The sequence below is a fragment of the Panicum virgatum genome, chromosome 5N (genome assembly GCF_016808335.1).
Source record: "Panicum virgatum strain AP13 chromosome 5N, P.virgatum_v5, whole genome shotgun sequence".
In the NCBI taxonomy this organism is placed as follows: domain Eukaryota; kingdom Viridiplantae; phylum Streptophyta; class Magnoliopsida; order Poales; family Poaceae; genus Panicum; species Panicum virgatum.
The window spans coordinates 63,382,233-63,390,114 of record NC_053149.1 but is presented as its reverse complement, the minus strand read 5'-3'; positions in this window follow the sequence as shown (position 1 = coordinate 63,390,114).

The following is a 7,882-nucleotide window of genomic DNA, read 5'->3' as shown; positions in this document are numbered from 1 at the left end:
AAAGGGAGCGGTACGAATCTCCCGGCTGAACACACGGGTGCCCAGAGGCTCTGGTGATTCGCTCCTATCCTGCTCGGGGTCGAAGCGGCCACCCCATTGGGGGGTGTACTGCCTGCCATTGATGATGTTGCGGGCGTCGCCGTCGCCGGCGTGTCCGCGCGTGTCATGGAGTCACTCCCTTGCGGGAGTCTTTCCGATGCGGTCATGCACCGAGGGTGCTTTCGCACCGTCTGCCGCGGCTGCCTTTCCCCTCCCTCCTGGTGGAGTGTGTATCGAGGACTCGTGGCCCTGATGTGCTGTACCTTCGGGCTTCGGGGCTGTCGAGCGCATGCGAGACGCAGAGCTCTCGGCCTGCTGCACAGCAGCCTGCTCGATGAGCACCTATGCCTCGCGGCGCAGGTTGCGACCCGAAGTCGTCGATGGCTCGGGCATCGCTTGGAGTAGGTAGGCTGCGGCGACGAGTTTTTCGCCGGCCATTTTCACTTTCGGAGGTTTGTCGACGTTGTCGTCGGCTAGGATCCGCTCCCGGGCAGCGCGTCTCGCCGCCTGGGCACGCGCGCCCCGCGCGGTGTGCTGCTGCTCGAGTGTGGTGCGCAGCTCCTATGTCTGCCGACGCTGTTCGTCGAGCTTGGCTTGAAGCTCCTTGAGTTGCGCTAGCTGTGCCTGCCGCGCCGCCGAGCTTGACAAAGAAGAAGGGGTCGCGACAGGCACCACCGTTTGATTTGCCTGCGCGGCTACCCCCGCCATTCCCGTTATTGCCCGGGGCATTGTCATTCTGCCCGTCTGCGAGCTCGGCCATGAAGCACTCCCGAGTGGGATCATAATCCCCCTCGCTGGAGTCCTCGAAGCAGGTGAGGCAGTAAGCCGCCACGAGCTGGAACGAGAGGAAAGCGTCGGGGTCACGGACCCCGGAGTAGTCCTCGGCCTTCTCGGCCGTGAAGTTGTTCATGAAGAAGTTGATGTCGTCGGCGATCGAGCTCGCCGTCTCGGGGTAGGAGTCGTCAGGAGATGATGTGATGAGGTTGCGGATCAACAGGAGGTGATGACCCGGTAGATCCTCGTACTCGGTGAAGTTGGTGCTGGACGAAGAGGCATAGGTGGTAGCGTTGCGCATCCCAAAGGGAAAGGGCGACGGCGCAGTCGTGCCCCCCTGGGAGGCACTGGGGCTGCAGTCGATGATGGTGCCGGCGCAGATGGCGCTGGAGCACACGATGACGAAGCGGTGGCCCCGTCGGCCGCAACGCTGAGCTGTGACATGCCAACCTCAACCCACGTAGGGGAGCTGAGGCGTGCCGCCCTGCGCCGCTCCATGCGCGCTTGTCGCGAGCACTGGCCCGAGCGCCCGTTGCGTCTGGGTGAGAGGAGCTCCATGAGGTAACCGTTGCCGGTTGCCCTGAACTCAAGACTCCCGAACCAAATCACGTATCCCGGTGGGAGCGGATCCGAGGCGCCCATGGGAAATGGGTTGGATCTGCTCGCATCCCTGGAGATCAAATGGGAATAAAAGAGAAAATGTCACGCAGCGCAGACCCCTACTTGGCGCGCCAACTGTCGGTGTCCTGACCCGGCGGTCCGGACCCAACTAGTGATGACGCTGCATGTTCCTCGTCCCAGATGATTGATGCAAGAGGCAACACAGTCATGCACGGGTTTATCCTGGTTCCGGCCGCGGGGCCGTACGTCCAGCAAAGGGGTGTGCGGGAGCACTGTACTGTCTTGCACCGGGGGTGCCTGTAGTAGGGGGTACAAGCGAGGCGAGAGATGGAGGGAAGCTCCCAGGTCTCTGGTAGAGGAGGAGTTGATTGAGGCGAGTGCCAATATCGGGACTCGGAAGAGCGTGTGTGCTCTGTGAGTGGTGCTAGGTGTTGTGAATAATGAGATGATATCATAAAGATAGAGCCCGCCTCCTCCTTTTATAGACACAAGGAGGGGCGGAGTACATGCACAGGAAATCGTAGAAGTCGTCATCTTCTCCCTGAATCGCGGGGGTGCAGAGGTCGGGCACTGTGGAAAGTACACTGTGGGGTATGGTGTCTGGCGTGGCCGTCGCCCTGGGCGTCGTCCTTGGCCTTACGGAGATCGCGCCGGCGTCCTTGTAGTTCCAGCGAGCAGCGTGATCGCTATTGTAGAGGGTACCGTCCTCCAGGCATGGCGTGGTGACGCTCCGAGGGTCCTGCCCATGCCATCATAGGGCTCCGGGGAGGGGAAAGTTTGAAGAAGGTATGGGGAGTTGGCAGCACAGTGACTGGAGCTGTGCCGAGCACGTCTCGCACTGCGTCGCAAGTTCCCACAGTATCGCCACAGCGTCCGGGATGGCGGAGCAGTGACCGGAGTTGGCGGACGGGACTCCAGTCACAGCCACTGTGAGGAATGGCGTCCTGACGCCGTCTGACCCAGGCGCTGTTGGAGGAGTGGTTGGCGTTTAATGCCTCCGTACGGCGGGCGGGTGAGCAGAAGGGCCGTTCGTCCTTTCCGTCGAGGGGTGGCCTCGAGCGAGGCGGAGATGGTCCGCTCTCCCGAGGGTAGGCTCGCTACCCTCGAGCGAGGCGGAGATGATCCGCTCCCCGAGGGTAGGCTCGCTACTCTCGAGCGAGGCGGAGACGCGGGGCGCGGTCGAGGGTCTCGGCGGGGAGCCCTCGAGCGAGGCGGAGATCGCCCCGCGGGTCCGAGGGGGGAGTGCGGATGGGCCGCACTATGTACGTGGGCCGCGTATTATGCTTCTTTGAGTCTTTTCCTTTCTTTGGGATTGGAAAAAGGCTGTAGGCCTTCGTGGGCCCGGTTGTCTAACATACGTTTGCGTTTTTTAGGGCGATTTTAGTCCCGTGGTTAGGGTGCCCCTAATCATGGTACCCGACATGTAGCATATTTCGTTGTTATTTGATAAATAATATTTAATTATAAACTAATTAGACTTAAAAGATTGATCTCGTATGAATCAGTTAAACTATGTACTCCCTTCGTATTGGTAAAAGAAGTTGTTTTGGACAAGGTTTGAGTCAATCATTGGGAATATAAATCATGAATAACTTTTAAGTTTTTGAGTTTACAAATGTGAAAATTATATGAATAGATTTGTCTTGAAAAATATTTTCATAAAAGTTTACGTATATCAGTTTTCTATAAATATTTTTTTTAAAATAAGATGTTAAAGTTGTGTTTTGAAGACTGTGTCGCTGTCCTAAACAACTTCCTTTACCAATACGAAGGGAGTAATTAGTTTTTTTTCAATAGTATTTAATGCTCCATGCATGAGTCCGTAAATTCGATATAACAGATACTGTAGAAAAAAGTTTTGGAACAGCCCGTGTTTAATTACAAAATTCAAAAAAAAAATTACAGCACCTGCATGGAGACTTAAATCTAGACGAAATAAAAAACGCATTGCGACTGCTGTCTGTAAATGGCGAGACGAATCTAATGAACCTAATTAGACTATAATCAGACGCTAAATTGCTACAGTAATGCTATAGTAAACAACCTCTAATGACGGATTAATTAGGCTCATTAGATTCGTCTCGCGATTTACAGACGAGTTCTGTAATTATTTTTGTGATTAGTCTATATTTAGTATTTTAAATGTTGAAAGATGTCTTTTCAAAAAATTTACGGAGCATCGAGCCACCTATTACATCGTCCTCGTCGCTAGTTGGTGCGGTGCTTCTGGTCTACAGGCTGCATGCTTCATTGCTTCTGCGCCCGTGCTACGCTGCTAGGCTACTTGCTTTGCTCAGGAATAAGGCTGTGCGCACGGGTGCTGGTAAAACAAACTGTAAAAGCTACTGCAGGCACATAGAGTTTTTTTTTCTGCGGCGGGACACGCTACCCCGAGCGCTATCGTTGTGGACGGACCTCGGCACGCCTAATCTAGGGGCGGTAGCGCGCGTTCGCTACGCGTGGGGCCTGCCTCTGGCCGTTGCTCCCCCGCCTCCTCCCGCGCCCGCTTCCGCTACCGCCCGGGCCCCGCCGCTGCTGCCCCGTCGCGTTCCGGCAGCCGCAAGGCTAGGCGGAGGAGGGAGGAAGCGCCGGCGAGGCTGGGAGGCGCAGCGCGGGGAGCGTGACCCCGCAGGTCGCCGGCAGAGGCCGGGGAGGCAAGGAGGCGCTGTAGGAGGAGGGAGGCGCCACCGGCGAGGACGCACGACAGGGGGTGCTGCGAGCTTGCCTGCCCCGGCCCCGCGATCGTTGAGCTCAGTTATCCCTAAACCCTAATCCCCTCCCAGTTTTTCCGCCGACCTATCATCCAATTTAAAATGCCGACCGAGCCCTCTCTATTTCCTCACCGCCCGTCGCGATCGTCGCCGCGAATCTCTCTTCTCTTTCTCTCTCCCCCTCCCTGTCGCGTGCACCCGGGCGCTGCTTGGCCGCTAGCGCCGTGCGTGCCCCACCTCCCCCTGGCCCGCGCACGCGCGACCGACGCCGCGCGTGGCCGACCTCGGCCGCGGTCGCCGCCGGCGCGCACTCGCCCCCTCCTTTTCTTTCCCTTTTCTTCTTTTTCCATTTTCTCTCCTCTTTTCTCCATTTCTTTTCCCCTCTTCCTTTTTCTTTTCCTCCTTTTCTTTTTCTCGTTTTCTTTTCTCTCCCTCTCCTTCCTCCCTTCCCTTTCTCCTCCCCGAGAACGGCTCGGCCCGGCCCCCCCTCGCGTCCTGCCGCACGTGGCCGTCCCGCCGCTCCGCTCGGTGTGCCGCCTCTCCTCCCCGAGCGCCGCTCCGCCCGCCACCGGCCGCCTTCCTCCTCCACACGCGCATGCCTCGGCCCCGACCTCGCACTCCTGCGCGTGGCCGCAACAGCTCGCCACCGCTCGACCCCCGCGCGCGGTACGCGCCTGCACACCGCCAGCGCCCCCGCGTGCGCATGCGCACGCCGCACCGGCTCGCCCGCGCGCACCCGTGCCACGCTCCCGGCCTGCCCCTGCTCCGCCCAGCCCGGCCATCGCCTTCCCTGCTCGTGCGGCAGCCGCGTGTACGCGCTCGCGCACACGCCTCGGCTCGTCGCCTGCCCACGCGCACGCCGCACCCGCTCACCCCACGCACGCCCCGAGCCTGCCCCGCGCGCGCCCGCCCACGCGCTCCACACGGCCGCCATCACCTCCGCGCCGCTCGCCACTGCCAGCGCTGCTCGCGAGCGCAGAGCGCGCACAGCGCCCGCCATCACCGCCGGTCGCACAGCGACCTCGCACTGCACCCACGTGCGCCGCGCGCCACGCCGCTCGACCATGCCACCGCCTGCCCGAGAAGTCCCATCACCCAGCGCCGCCTTGCCGCCCGCGCCACGACACGAGCAAGCGGCCGGAGCGCCATTAATGGCGCCCCGCGATGCTCGCCGGCCGGCACCGACCCGCCACCGCTTCGCGCCCCTCCTCCACAGCCTCGTCTCGTCTATAAAAGGCGCCCCAGTCTGCTCTCTGCCACCATCGCAAGCCCTCCGAGCCGCCCAGCTGCACCGCCCGACTTCCTCCTCGCTCCAATTTCTTCTCCTCTGTTTCTTCCCCAAAAACAGAGCACCCTCGTCGATCTCCTGGCCTGGGCCATCTTGGTCCGATTCCGCTCGAGGTGAGCACCCCCAAACCCTCCTCAACCTGCCCCAAGCTGCGCCTATCCCTTTCGTTGCCCGAGCAGAGCTCCCCGCCAGCTCGCCGGCCGCCAACCATGGCCGCCCGTGGTCCCCTCCTTTTTCAGCAGCAACCCCCGTCGGGAAGCCCCAAGATTGAACCCCCTTGCCCTCCTCTCTCTCACCATACCCTTGGCTTCGAGAATGGAGGCCGGTAGCGCCGTTCCCGTGGATCTCAGGGAGCTCGGGCATGCTGCCATGGCGTCGTGGCCAGGGAGAGGAACGCGATCTGTTATGTTCCTCTGTTGCCTCGTGAGGGCTTGGTCAATTGTGGGTTAAAGCCCCGGATGCTGGGCCTCCTAGCCCAAATGCTCACGCCCACACACCCAAATACGCCCACACACCCAAATACTCACGCACTCCATTTCTATAAATTCCAATTTTCGGAATTTAATTAGAAGCCACCAATTACAAACCATATCTCCTCCATCCAAACTGCAATTACGTTGATTATTTTTCCTATATTCCTATAAAATCATATACTAACCATTGTACCTATTTTTTTTGTACAGTTCAGATATTTTCATAAATCATAATCAAGTCCTTTCCCTCCCACAAATAATTACAAACACATCCCTGAATCCCGGTTTAGCCCCTAACTGCCTCTTTAACTCGTCATTTCATGCGCCAAACAATCTCCGATCGACCCGAAACTTTACCACGCCATTTATAATATAGTTTTGGCCATGCCATTTAGAAACCACCCGAAAACATCACTTCTATCACCATATCTTAATTACTTCCGATTCGAGCTCAATGATAAAACTTTTATTTCTTTTTTTTGATTGTGTGTTTGTTTGTATGCGTCATAGATCATGGTGTGAACGAAGGAGATCCCGTTGACGAACAGTACTGTGAGCCCGCAAACGAGGACTAGTTCCGCGACCCCGAGCCCCAAGGACAGTGCTTCGATCAGGACCTCCCCGAAGGATTCGAAGACGGCAAGTTCAATCTCATCCTTTGATGCATGCTTTTGTCCTAGTTTTTATAAACACAACCCATTGGCCTGTTTTACAAAATTGCATATGTTTTGCTTGCTGAAAACACGGTTGGATAGCCACCCCTTGATTTGTTATGATCATTCCATGACCACCTAGATTAATGTCTGAATATGTTGACGTTAATCGCTGCTAGAACGCTACGCTTAAGTCCTTAAATTCAATACAACTTGTTTTACAAAGAAAAGGTGTGTGTGTGGGGGAAGGGATAAAAGTGGTTTTTTTCGAAAGATGAGTCTAGACGGGATGGATGGCATTTCAGTGTGATTTGCCGTTTGGTGTGCTCGTGCCGGTGTGGCAGGGCAAGGAAGGGAGATATCCATCTTGTCACAACTAAGGACCGAGTTGGTGTTACATCTCACCTAACTCCACTTTCGTGCAAACCACTCGACCATTGTATGGACAATGTCTTAGCATAAATCCCACTAGTTAGTCTGATAGCCATCAGGAGAGCTGAGAGCAACGGGTGACTAAGGAAAAAGGGATAAGCCCCGAGTGACTTATGCCCGGTTAAACCTAGGTGAAAGGTCGATGACCCCTTGGTGCATCCCGTGATGGCTAGTCAGATCTAGCTAAGGTGGGTAATGGTTTTGTTGGGATCTGCACCGACACTAAGGTGATCGTGTTGTGGTACCCCACTTGTGGGTAAAGTTGCACACCTCTGCAGAGTTGAAACCTATTCGAATAGTCCGTGCCCACGGTACTGGGCGAGTTACGGTGTGGTCTCACAACTAGTGTTTACTTCGGGATGGGTTGGCGTGAGTTGCTTTGGAAATGTGTCCGGCAGTTGTGCCGTGTGCTACAACGGATGAGGAGTCCGGTAGCAGTCTAAAATTTGGATCCCGTGTGGATCAACCCTCTGTGTTACTCGGTACAAGAAAAACTGGTTTTAGAAATGTTTTCTTTCAAATGAACCCCTGCATAAAATATTGCTTTCCGCAAATCAAACCTTAGCCTTATCCTTGATTTATCTTGTACATTATATTCTGTTTATACCCCTCCGTGGGTGTGGTTGGACTTGCTGAGTACGTTTGTACTCACCCCATTCCTTATTTTTACAGAAGAAGACCCAGACTTTGTACCTGACGACGTTGAGTAGGGGTACCGTCCTGCACCCAGCCTTGCCTGTGGATTAGGGTCACCCGCAGGAGATACCGCATGGCGCAAGACTCTGATGATTTTCTTTTTGTTTTTAATATCGTTGCGTGTGTGTGGATTGTAATCCTCGCAATAGTGGCGCTTCTCTGCTCACTACCGCATAAAGTAGTACTGTAATGAAC